The sequence below is a fragment of the Periplaneta americana genome, chromosome 10 (assembly GCF_040183065.1).
Source record: "Periplaneta americana isolate PAMFEO1 chromosome 10, P.americana_PAMFEO1_priV1, whole genome shotgun sequence".
Taxonomy (NCBI): domain Eukaryota; kingdom Metazoa; phylum Arthropoda; class Insecta; order Blattodea; family Blattidae; genus Periplaneta; species Periplaneta americana.
Genome location: NC_091126.1, coordinates 108,213,014 through 108,226,593, shown reverse-complemented (window position 1 = coordinate 108,226,593; position 13,580 = coordinate 108,213,014). Strand labels below are relative to the sequence as shown.

The 13,580-nt window shown below is 35.2% G+C and overlaps 1 protein-coding gene across 2 annotated transcripts in view; it reads left to right on the top strand.

Moving 5' to 3' along the window:
• ari-2 (E3 ubiquitin-protein ligase ari-2) overlaps positions 1-13,580 on the top strand; it is a 469,714-nt gene that overhangs the window by 432,620 nt on the left and 23,514 nt on the right. The gene's annotated exons all lie outside the window — the stretch shown is intronic.

Genomic DNA, 13,580 nt, shown 5'->3' with positions numbered 1-13,580 from the left:
TTAAGTTACAATAGATGATAAAAATAATGACTCTGCTCAAGTCTTATCATTGGAGTATGTTCCTCGAATTCTATAGAGATCATCTGAAATATTAAGAATTTATTTTTTAATGTTTTTCAGTTATGTATAGAATGAGAATTAAATATATTTGTAGCTTGTCCAATAAATAAATCACATACACCAGAACTCAAAATGCTGAGGCCAAAGACTTTCATATACTGCAGTCATTGAATAATAGCCAGTGTGTGCAGTGGCAGTATTCTACATAAGAAATGGATAATTACTTCCTTTCTCCGTCAGTTGAAAAGAAACAAATGAAATGAATGTATGAATGAAGTGCAGAGGGATTTCCTACATCTGCAGATTTTCTGTAGCCTAGGATATGTTTCTACTGAGATAAAACCACATTTTTTCATTAGAGAACAATAAAGCGAAATGAATGTCTCACAACATGAATATGTGGTTCCAGGATATTTTAGTCAGTGCTCTTTTTTCCACCTAAAATTATGGTCACTGTTAATTTGGTCACAGACATTTTGTTCATAACTTTCAGTCCAGTCACTTTATGTCCGTTTGGAGAAATGGTCACTTAATCTGATTTCCACTTATAGTTTGGTCATAGGAAATTTTGTCACAGACATTTAGGTCACTAAAATATTGTCCAATTGGTTCTCAATGGCATTTTCAGAGATGTTTTATTTTTTTCTAATTGCTGACAGGAAGATTTACATTACATTACATTGCTTAGTTTACTATGTAAACGAACTGTTTATACTATTCCAAATTATGGCATGTATTATACAATCGACAAAAGCCGTCAGATGTTAGTGCATGATTATTTTATATACCACTTTCATACACAAAGTAAGAATAGCAGAAGAATGTATTGGAGATGTGAGAAATGGGATATCTGTAACACCAGATGCACGACCAACAGAGTGTAGAAAATGGCGTCAGTATAATCAAAGAAGGGACACACACACACATGAACAAGTAGAACTTGTGATTGATACAAGAAGAATCATTACACAGGTAACGCGAAATGCAAGTGGCCATTTGTGAAACCTGAGATTGATACAAGAAGAATCGTTACATGGGTGACGCGAAATGCAAGTGATCATTCAAGATCCAGAAAAAAAAACTTGGTAAAATTCAGATGGCCCAAATTTTGTTTCTGGGTCTGTACATGGTATTGTTCAGGACTTAGTTTTCCACTAGTGTACGTTCTTATCTCAAGGAAGGATGAAGCAACTTACATAGGAGTACTGCAACATCTAAGAGACTCTTCAAAAGAACTTGAATTAGAAATGAGTTTTCAGTATATTATGCTGAACTTAGAGCTTAATGCTGCCTGTGCTGTATTCCCAAATTCAGTGACTAAGGGATGCCTCTTCCACTATTCACTGTTAGTTTGACGAAATTTTATTAATCAGGATCTGAAACAGTGATAAAATGATGAAGTCATTAGAAAAGACATTTTAAAACTTCTTGCCTTGCCATTCATCCTGATTTGATCATTTGCTTGGATGATTTGATGATGATGTCCAGGATCTCGTAACCTACTTGGAAACGCCACACATCAGAGGTCATCCGCCCAGTGGAAGGGGAAGGGCTGTTCTACTCCATTTTGGTCTTGAGATATGGAATTTGTATGATCCAACAAACTAACAACTATGTAGAAGGGTGGCATTCACGGTTTCAGAGAATGATAGTGACAAACCATGCGTCCATATGGAAATTTCTCGCACACATTAAGAAAGATGAAAGAGAAATTCAGTTTTGATATTGCAATATTGCAGCTACTAGCTGATGATCATAATGTGAGGCACCTGATCAAGGAATATTATATTTTGAACCAACTTCAAATTGAATGTATTGTCAACAATTATGAGCAATAAAAGAACAATGACGAAATTTACCTCTACTTGCGTGCAATCAGTTATAAAATTAAACTTTACCTAGTTGAAATTTCAAGAAAGGGAGCAGAAAAATTAATTTGTCCACAATCGTAATCAGATGGAGTAATAAAAGTTTAAAATGTAATTCTAAAAATGGAGCTATTTTTTATTTAACAATATTACCCTAAAGTCTGAATCATCATTGCGTATTTTTATATTAATGTTGCATTTGGGTCCAACTAGAAGTAATCAGTGTAGAGAGAGCAATGTCCTATGCAGAAATAATACGTGGATATAGATGAGCAGTGAGCAGTGTATTATAGTGAAAGAAATGAGTGTTGATAGAAAGGTGTATAGGGCAAGAATTGGAGGTTTCAATGGGAGAAGACGCAAAGAAGAATTGGAATGGGATGTGGGAACAATTTTAATAATGCTTTTAATAATTGGAGGAATTGAAATTTACTCGGGTCCAATGAACGAGGTTAGTGAAAAGTTGAATGAAGTGATATGAGAAGTATGAAAGTGGATTTCATGAAAAGAAACAAAGAATTAAAACAGAATTTACAAGCAAGAAGTCAGCCAGTCAGTGACGAACATGAAATTAAACATCAAGGCCAACAGCAAGAGGATTGAGGAGCTGCAGCAAGAAAATAGCCAGATAGAGAATAAGATCAAATATCTTGAAGCTAACCAGAGGTAAAAGAACTTGATCATTTTCGGACTAAGTGAAGATAGACATGAAGGAGAAATGTATGTAAAGTTTGCAGGGTGCTATTCAAGGTAGATGTTGAAGAAACATATAGATTAGGCAAAGGCAAGAAGTGTCCTAAACTAGTAAAATTTCACAGCCTAAGGATAAAAGAAGTGATTATGAGCAAATTGTAAAACCTGAAATGATCAAAATTGAGATTTCAGGTGATTTTAGTTATGAAACAATAAGAAAAAGAACATTATTGGTTACCATTTCTATAAACAGCAAAAATTAAAGTGCAGTTTGCAATTATGTATAACAGCTTCCAACCTGAGGTATGCATAGACCTACTCTTGTGGGTATTCTCAGGCCACTCAGGGGTATGCCAAAGATAATTGGTATTAGCGGACATTACATCTTGTTGCCTCACACCTTGCAATACCCTGTCATCTACAGATCACTTTAAACCATGGGTGGTCTTCACTCCACATTGTTTTTGCACACTGAAATAAGATAGCTATCTCGAGGAAAAAATCCTCACACAGTTGTTCGAGCTCAGACATGAATTGCATATGTTTTTGAAGCTCATCATTTTCATCTGGCTTCGAAGTTACACAATAGTGAATGGCTTCAGTAACATGCATACTTAGCTGACATTTTTTCAGAAATTGGTAAACTCAATTTGGGCTTTTAGAACAGCTCAATAACAATATTTAAAGTATCAGACAATATTGAGTCCATGATAAAAAAATTCGACTTTTGTTAAACGTGCATTGAAAATAATCAGACTTAAGTTTTTGAAACACTGCACAACTTCTTGTCTAACAATAGGCTGGATCTGTCTCAACAGGTGAGAGATAACATATTAGCACACTTAAAAGGGCTCATGGTTTCTTTCAGGCAGTATTTCCCTAAATGTCGAAGTGGAGTCAACTGGATTGCTGACTCATTTAAAGAAGACAATTTTCAGGCCACCAAATTATTCATCCTTGAAAAGGAACAGTTAATTGAAATTTCTACAGATTCTTTGTTGAAGTCGGATTCCAAAAAGAAAAGCCTTAGAAATTTCTGGGCAAGCATCAGTGTGGAATACATACATACATACATACATACATACATACATACATACATACATACATACATACATACATACATACATACATAAGTGTTCTGCCCATGGGCACTGCAAACCTAGCATTCTCCAATCTTTCCTATTTTCTGTCTTCCTCTTAGTCTCCGCATATGATCCACATATATTATTGTCGTCTATCATCTGATATCGTCTTCTGCCTCGAACTCTTCTCCCATTCATGATTCCATCCAGCACATCCTTCAGTAGACAATTTCTTCTCAGCCAGTGGCCCAACCAATTCCTTTTTCTCTTTCTGATCAGTTTCATCATCATTCTTTCTTCACCCACTCTTTCCAACACAACTTCATTTCTTATTCTATCTATCCACTTCACACACTCCATTCTTCTCCATATCCATATTTCAAATAGATGCAGACAATTATGTAAAATGTCACTTCAATTTCCAGTACCATTTACTAATATTGAACTAGTAAAGAGAACTTTATCCTCGTATTCTTACATAAAAAACTAATACTGGAATAAGCTTAATGCAAGCTCAGATTTGAGAATGTACTTAAAAACGATTGAACCCGACTTCAAGAAGCTGAGTGCATCAGAACAGACTCGAGGATCACATTGATGATACAAGTGAAGATAAGTCTGAAATTATTGTAAGTGTGTTTCGTAATTGTCATCTTTTTATTTTGTATGACATTTTTTAGTAGGTTATTTTACTACACGTTATCAACATCTCAGGTTATTTAGCATCTGAATGAGATGAAGGTGATAATGCCGGTGAAATGAGTCCAGGGTCCAGCACCGAAAGTTACCCAGCATTTGCTCATATTGGGTTGAGGAAAAACCCAGGAAAAAACCTCAATCAGGTAACTTGCCCTGACCGGGAATCGAACCCGGGCCACCTGGTTTTGCAGCCAGACTCGCTAGTCGTTACTCCACAGGTGTGGACCGTATAACATTATAAAACACATGTTATTGAAATAACTATCAAGAGTTATTTGTTTTCATAATATTATTACTTTCAGAATTATAGAAGAGGGTGGAAACACATTATCTAGTGAAATTTATAAGCTTATACATGCTATTTGGGAAAAGAAAATTGTACCCAAATAATAGAAGGCGTCCATAATTGTACCTATCTTTAAGAAGGGGAAAAGGCTAACTGTAGTAACTTTCAAGGAATATAATTTTTATTGATGTCATACAAAATTTTGTCCAATATTCTTTTGAGAGGATTAACTTCTTATGTAGATGAAATTATTGGCGATCATCAGTGTGATTTTAGGCATAATAGGTCGACTATTGATCAGATTTTTTTTTATATTCGACAGATAGGTCTATTGGAGAAAAAATGGGAGTATATGGACACAGTACATCAGTTATTCATAGATTACAAAAAGGGTATGACTCGGTTAAGAGAGAAGTTTTATATAATATTTTTTTGGTATTCCCATGAAACTAGTTCGATTAATTAAAATGTGTCCCAGTGAAACTTACAGCAGAGTCTGTATACCCCAGGTTCTGTCTGATGCTTTTCCAATTCACTGTGGGCTAAAGCAAGGAGATGCACTATCACCTTTACTTTTTAACTTTGCTCTAGAATTCCATTAGAGAAGTCCAGGAAAACAGAGAGAGTTTGAAATTGAACAGGTTAATCAGCTGCTTATTTATGCGGATGATGTGAATATGTTAGGACAAAATCTACAAACACCTGTATTTTACTTGAAGCAAGTGAAGATGTAGGTTTGGAAGTAAACTCTAAAAAAACAAAGTGTATGGTGACCAAAACACAGTACGAAATGGAAATATAAAAATTGGACATTTATCCTTTGAAAACGTGAAAAATTCAAGTACCTTGAAGCAAAAGTAACAAATATAAATGACACTCGAGTGAGAAAATTAAATGCAGAATAAATATGGGAAATGCATGTTATTATTCGGTTGAGAAGCTTTTGTCATACAGTCTGCTCTCAAAAAAGCTGAAAGTTAATATTTATAAAATTTTATATTTATAATATATTACCGGTTGTTCTGTATGGTTGTGAAACTTGGACTCTCACTTTGAGAGAGGAACAGAGGTTAAGGGTGTTCGAGAATAAAGTGCTTAGGAAAATATTTGTGCCTAAGAGGGATGAAGTTACAGGAGAATGGAGAAAGTAACACAATACAGAACTGCAAGCATTGTCTTCTTCACCTGACTTAATTAGAAACATTAAATCCGGATGTTTGAGATGGGCAAGACATGTAGCACATATAGGTGAATCTAGGAATGCCTATAGAGTGTTAGTTGGAAGACCTGAGGGGAAAAGACCTTTGGGGAGGTCAAGGCATAGATGGGAGGATAATATTAAAATAGATTTGAAGGAGGTGGGATATGATGTTGTGGACTGGATAAATATTGCTCAGGATAGGGATCGATGGTGGGCTTATATGAAGGCGGCAGTGAACCTCAGGGTTCCTTAAAAGCCATTTGTAAATAAATATATTATTACTTTCAGAAAACTGTCAAATATATCACGCTTTTTGCCAATTATATTTCTGTAATTATTTTAAACTCAGAAAAACTAACCTAGATATACAAAATCGTTTTATTACATCTTATATAAGTAGTGTTGTAAAAAGAATTATGTGGGAGGAGTTATGAGTACAGTTTCAGTAAAAGCTTAGTTAAGGATTATGAAAGACAAAAAAGGTTGAGAACTGCTGATATAAAACAATAAACAGAAAATTAACGAAAAAAATTACGATTTAGAATATTGTTAAATTAATTGTGACCACCTTGAGTTTTGGGCCAAGGTTGAACAGTTGAAGATGAAGGGGAAAACAGTGGCGGAAGGACAACATACATATTATGAATAAGTCAGCAAATGGAAGACAACAGACAGCAGGAGCCAACGAAGTAAGTGAATTGATACAGAAACAGAATTTATCAACAAGGAAATAGAGACAAGGGACAGCTGTTATGAGAGTGCTGAGACACTTGAAGGCAGTGATTGGAATGTGTTGGGCTGAGAAAGTGGAAGACAACAGGCATCAAGGATGAGTGACAGGAACATCAGACGCATAAGTATAGAGAGATGTAGTGATGAGATGAAGAAAATGAAAGTGTATGATCAGAATCAGTGAGTCAAACGAAGGGGATATTAAGTAAGGGAAACAGGGCATGTGAAGAGTACACAAAACGAGATGAGCAGAAAGTGAAATTATACAGATGTAGGAGAAAATCTGAGATGGGTCAGGTAGAATTCTAACGCAGCAAAATCAGTGTACAGAAGCAGAATGTAGGAATACACACCAATAAGCAGAAGACGCAAGTCAGCAGTATTGAAGAAGGAGCAGGAGAGAGCGCAATAAACACCAGGCGGAACTAAGAAATATACAGCAAGCAGCTTCAAACAGGAGCCAGCTGTTAATCGAGAAGTAATTTGAGAAGATAGAGAAAAACATAAGGGAGGATATAGAGAAACAGATTAATAAACTGAGAAGTAAAATATCAGAGAGTGAATTGCCAGCAAAAGATAAAGTAAGGAAAGTTGATAGATTAACCCGACGGAGGTTGCGTGGTTGTTTATAATGCAAGAGGCCACGCATGATGCTTTTAACCTAGGGCATTTTTCTCTGCTTTTATAGTTATTTTACTTTCATTCTACCACGTCCTAATGTAGAACCCTAATATATAATGTAATAATAATAATAATAACAATAACAATAACAATGGTGGCGGTGGTGGTGATAATCGTAGTACCACCAGCAGCAGCAGCAGTTTTTTACTGCTTTCAACATCTTCTTCTTCTTCATCTATCCTTTATGCCTTGCAGCGTCAGGTCCTCCACCCATTTCTTGTATCTCTCCCGGTCCATTGCCAGTCTTCTTATTTCCCGGATTTCCTTCCTTCTTCTCCTCATCACATCATTAACATATTAACATCTTCTAAATACAATAATAACTGATAAGAAGACTGATTTCTACCATTGTATTAACTTCCTAACCAAAATCTTACGACTCAAAAATACTCCATTACAAAACAGAGCTTCATTTGTGTTACCATTGCCATTGTTGTGATAAATTATCCAGGTGTATTAACTCTACTATGTGTAATAACATCTGTTCACAAAGTCACAGAACACACCGCAGTAGTAATTGGAAAGAAAGTATAGTCAAATTTAGAACGTGTTAATTAGAAACACATTAGAAACGACCAGGCTGTTATTCAAGAAGAGTTTACGCCAAACCCAGATCAATAATGGTGCTTATTTTTAATGTTTGACACATTTAAGAAAAGTAGAAGTAGTAAAGACTGCAACAACCAATAAAAGAGAAACATCGTGTAATTCACCAAAATGTATACTGCCCGGTTGAGAAAACCATGTGCGACCCCTGGCCGGTTAAGAGAAGCACCCATGAAGGCAGAGGGAGTGGGGAGTTCGCGCAAAAATATTCAAGAACAGGGGAGAAATTAGGGAGAAATGGCTGTGAGGACGTCTACAAATGGACAAAGGAGGTGAAGAAGAATCAGAAGGAATTTTTGTCATACCTCCGCGATAAAAGTAGGTGATTCTTAACGAAAAAGTTGCGCTGATTTTGAAAATTGCCATAGAAATCTCCCATCACGTCAGATTAAAAATATATAAACACATTTGAAACCTCATATACGCGGTTTCAGATAAAATATTATGTTAGAATAATCTTATGATATAATGATGTATTCATACTAGGTTAAGATTCATTCATGCATGCATTATGCCGTATTTTAAGGGAACATACCTGTAACTTTGCTTAAAAGTGTTTGGTAGTATGTGGTTTTCTCTTGTACTCCTGCCTGCTCTCTCTCACAAGAAACCAATAGTAATCCTCCATAATTACTGGATCCTTATGATCTTGGTACCTCTTCTCCATGATGGAAATGTCTTGATGAAACCGTTTCTCTTGTTTATCACTATCATTATCCAGATTTTCCAGAAAGAATTTAGATGTGAATGAAGGAAATGGATTTTCAAAGATATTCGACAACCCATGTTTTTGTAGCATTTCAACAAATTTGACAGCAAAGTTTTATAGTTTTCTTCTTTTGTGTTTCCGAGAAAACCACGCACAACTCTTTTAAATGATTGCCAAGCTGCTAATTCAACCATTTGTAAATTTTTCTCAAACATTTCGCCTCCCTTTTGAGGTCTAATAAAAAGCCCTTCTTTCAATTTTGCGTATGTTAACTGTGGAAATATGCAAATCCACTACCATTCTTGTTGAGTGCCTTAACAAAATTCTTCATCAGCCGAAGTTTTATGTGTAAGGGAGGAAGAAGACTCTTATTAGGCTGAACCAATGATGTTTCTTTTACATTACTTTTCCCCTGAACATATTCCTGCCACTTGTCCCACTGTTATACCACATAATGTTTTTCTGTAGCACAACTGTCCCACTAACACAAAAAAACAACAATATTTTGTGAAGCCCGCTTGCAAATCAAGCAACAAACCAATTACTTTAAGGACACCACATATCTTCCAACAATGAGCCTCATATTTTAAAACATGCACAACCTTAGCCATACTTTTATAACTTTCTTTAAGACCCACAGAATGGAAAACCAGAAAAGATGAAAATTCATTATAATTATGAAGTAACGCTGCTTTTAAGCTAAACTTAGATAAATTTATAAAAAATTGCCAGTCATTTGGATTATGCTTAACCCCTAGTTCACTCATTAAACCATTAACGTCTACACAGAAACACATATTCTGCTCTATAGCAAAATATTTTTCAAATGTCTGATATCTATTTCGAAACTCTGTAATTTTTGTACCAGATGCAAGTAATTTCCATTGTTGTAGCTTAGGACCTAGAAGTTCAGATTCTTCTTTCGACAAATTTAATTCACGTGCCAAATCATTCAAGTCTACTTGCTCTACAAAATGTCGTTCGCTTTCAGAATTATGTGATTGAAAGTCAGGATCTTTTGAAGTAGCTAAAGGCTCTGGCTCTGGGGACAACTCAGACCGGGGATCGTTATTTCCTTCACCATTATTATCACTACTCCATGTCTTAGTGAGTACAGGTACAGGCAATTCCTCGCTATGTGGAACAGATCGCATGGCAGAAAGTATATCTGGATACTGAAAAACGTGTTTACTTTTCCTAGACATGCCAGACATATTTTTCATGCAGAAGTAACAATCATTTATATGATTTGTTGGTTCTCGCCACACCATAGGTACAGCAAATGGGAATGTTTTTAGTTCGTCATGTAACTACAATCTAAGATTTGTCATACAAGTGATACAACGTTGATGAGGTGACCATTGTTTTTCCTGGTCACCAATTTTACACCCGAAGTATAAAGAATATGCACATTTAGTAATGTTATAATTTTTTCCCTCTGATTTTTGGAAGTAAACCATCCACAAATGTATAAAAAATTATCAGGATTATTTCTGCACTTCCAATGTGAACTAGCCCTTTGCATTGCACCACTAAAACACTCAATTACTTCTAAAAAAATACACTAAGTGAAAAAGAAACTTCAGAATATATTACACTGCTGTCAATACATCCACAATGAGACTGACAATTCATTCCACAGGTGGAGTACATGTATTTTAAACTGATAGGCGACATCACCACCCAGGAAGTATATTCAACCTCCGGCTGACATAATGCATTGTCCTAAAAGAAATAAGATAAGCTATTCCTTCAAATATTTTTATTTACCGACAAATTTCTGGTTCTGTTTTTAGTAAGCAGAAATGCAAATAACATAGGCCTAAGTTACAACACGTTTTATGCAGGAAATAATATTAGGGCCTACCTTACTACTTCATTAGAAATATCAGACCTGTCTCTATCTGGATTTGTCTCTTTGCTGTGTCTACTTCTAGAAGAAAAGACAGATTTATTTCCGGTATCCTGATAACTGATGGTGTAACAAATAACACATTTTCATCTTTACATTTTGTAAGTATGTAAATTGGATAGATTGCTCAGGTGAAGTAATTTGATATTTCGGGCAGCTTGTCTTATTTTTCACATTTCTTCATGTGTTTCAGTACTACCTGTTGCATCAGTTTTTTTATTGTTGATTTTCTTTCTGCTAGAACCTCCAGAACTGCTGTGTTCAACTTGTTTTGACACTGTCTTTGCAGATTAGGTAACTTCTTTGGAATACCCTAATCCCTTTTTTTAATTTATTTTTATTAGACATCTTGATTCTAAGAGTAAGGCTACGAGGAATTTAATTGGTCACTACCTAGTAATTCTCTGTCCCAGTCAGAAGGATAAATAGAATGAGGTGTCACTTGGTGTCTCAAGGGGAACGTTCACGATTGTACCCCAGTGCCATTCAGTCACCGGCACAATAATTTACACCTTGACTACAAACCATAGATCCTTTTGTCTGTGGCACAGAAACCTCAACTGACGATGATGATGATGTAGTTGGATTTTAGAAGGCTTGAACGAGTAGCAACTTTGATAGTAGCAATTGCAGACAACAAATGGGTAACCCTAAGTGGGGTGAAGATTGTGTTTATGCTACATCTGAAACATGGTGAGGCAGGATGCTTGCAATATGAAAATGAAATTAGGGCGTTTTTTCATAGTAGACCTATATGATGAAAGCAGCCGAAACAATTAAAAAAATCATTTCAGAATGATCTACTTATCTTCTTTTGTTCGTGGATATCATTAGGTGGCAGAGGAAATACAAACTTCCATAAGTCATGTAAACAGATCCATATCAAATTGTAAAATAATATTTTTAAAGGCTTTTGGAAGACTACTGAAATTCAAAGGAATGGCACCTAGTGTTCCTGTGCCTGCAGAGCCAATTGTAATTCATTGGAGAACATGGCTTGATGCAGCACTTTATTATGTCAATTATTATAATATATGTATTTAGTTAACCCTCCTGCAACCAAGGTTTTTCACAACTTACTACTACCAAGGGGAGTAATACAATTACCATTATCAAAATCTTATACTGATCTTTGTTAAGCATTTGGAATATAAACAATTTAGTATTATTGACTATAGACTTACAAAAAATGTAAATATATAAAATAATTATCCTATTTTTAAAAAATACAGTGATTCAAAAGTCCTGTTCTACTTTGTTGAAAACATGTATCAAAATTAATGAACTTTAGATATGTTACCAGTGACACTATGTGGTAACATATACAGTAAATTTAAATTTGCCTCCCTGCCATTTCAAGACTGCTCATTGATATATATTTTTGACATGGTAGAAAACACATTTACAATCAATGAAAGTCACAGTACTATAACATAAATTAGAAATCATTTCAGTTAATTCTTTAAGTTTAAATATTAGAACACCATATATACAACCATGAGCATCTGAAAAATATTTGTTTGTAATAAAATGAAATCCAGAAAATAGTTTTTTGAAGTTATAAAAATGAATAAATAAAATACAGTGTTTTCCCACTCACTACCGGTGCTGCACAGTCTCCACATGCTATACAGTTCGCCCATCTCCCGTCAATTAGTGATCGTAATTTGCGGCAAAATTAAACTCATAATACTGAAATAAAAGGCTTACCTTATTGTAGTAATTGCTGGAAATGGTGACCTTCGGCATTCAAACATACTTGACATCACTTCAGCACTTTCCCAGGCACTTTCAGTAGTTCATTTTTACTTATGAGATGCACTACATGGATGTTGTACACTTTTAACTTCAACAATTTAGAGTCGACCTGGTTGGCAAGTTGGTATAGCGCTGGCCTTCTATGCCCAAGGTTGCGGGTTCGATCCAGGGCCAGGTCGATGGCATTTAAGTGTGCTTAAATGCGACAGGCTCATGTCAGTAAATTTACTGGCATATAAAAGAACTCCTGCGGGACAAAATTCCGGCACATCCGGCGACGCTGATATAACCTCTGCAGTTGCGAGCGTCGTTAAATAAAACATGACATGTCAACAATTTAGTAGCGTGTTGAACTGAGGTTTTTGACACCCCTACTTCCTGGGCTAATCTGCGCAAAGATTTTTGAGGGCTTCATTCTAATCGAAAACCTATTTCATCTAATGTCTTCTCAGTTAAGACCTGTTTATTCACTTTACACTTCTTTTTAGAACCGTTCCTGTCTTGTTAAATTTCTGTACGACTCTGTGTATTGTTTTCTTGTTTGGCACAGGACCATCGGGGAAATGACGTCTGAATTTACTGTAACACATTTTCCACATATATTCCATGAAAGTCTTTCATATAAAAATGCGTTGTTCTATATTGTACATCACAATAAAAACGTGCACAACAGAGACCTTTTGAATATTGACTTGAGAGCCATGGAATCTGCCATAAGTAGCAATACATAACACCAGGATTCACATCATTCTCGCCCACCAACCAGTTTCCATGGTAGTGGGGTACATATTGGCTCTAACGCTCTGTATAAAACTAATAAATCAAATTTTAGTTCTTTGTTGAAATTCAAATATTCGAGCTACCATACTACAATTAGCATTTCGAAAAGAGGCTCCACTAATAATTATTTCAAACAAAATCACTTTTAGAATAACCATAACACACAGCAATAAAAAATAAAAAATTGGAAACAAAAGGTCATAATAATATAATTAACACAAAATAAAACAATTTGGAAGCAGACGAACTTAGAAATTATGAAAATTAAGCTACAGATTTTGAATTTTATATCCTGGAATTTTCATGGCACTGACTGTCAAGGGGGTAACAAGATCACCTCACATGAATAATGTGAATTACATCTTAAAATAGTTTAATTATTTATGTTATTCTTAATTCAAATTGTTAGCAGGCATATAGCAGTAAAATACATGGAATTTCAGAAAGAAATATGGAGAAAAATGAAAATAATATTGAAAAACCATCAATGAATAACCCTATTACCCCTCTTCG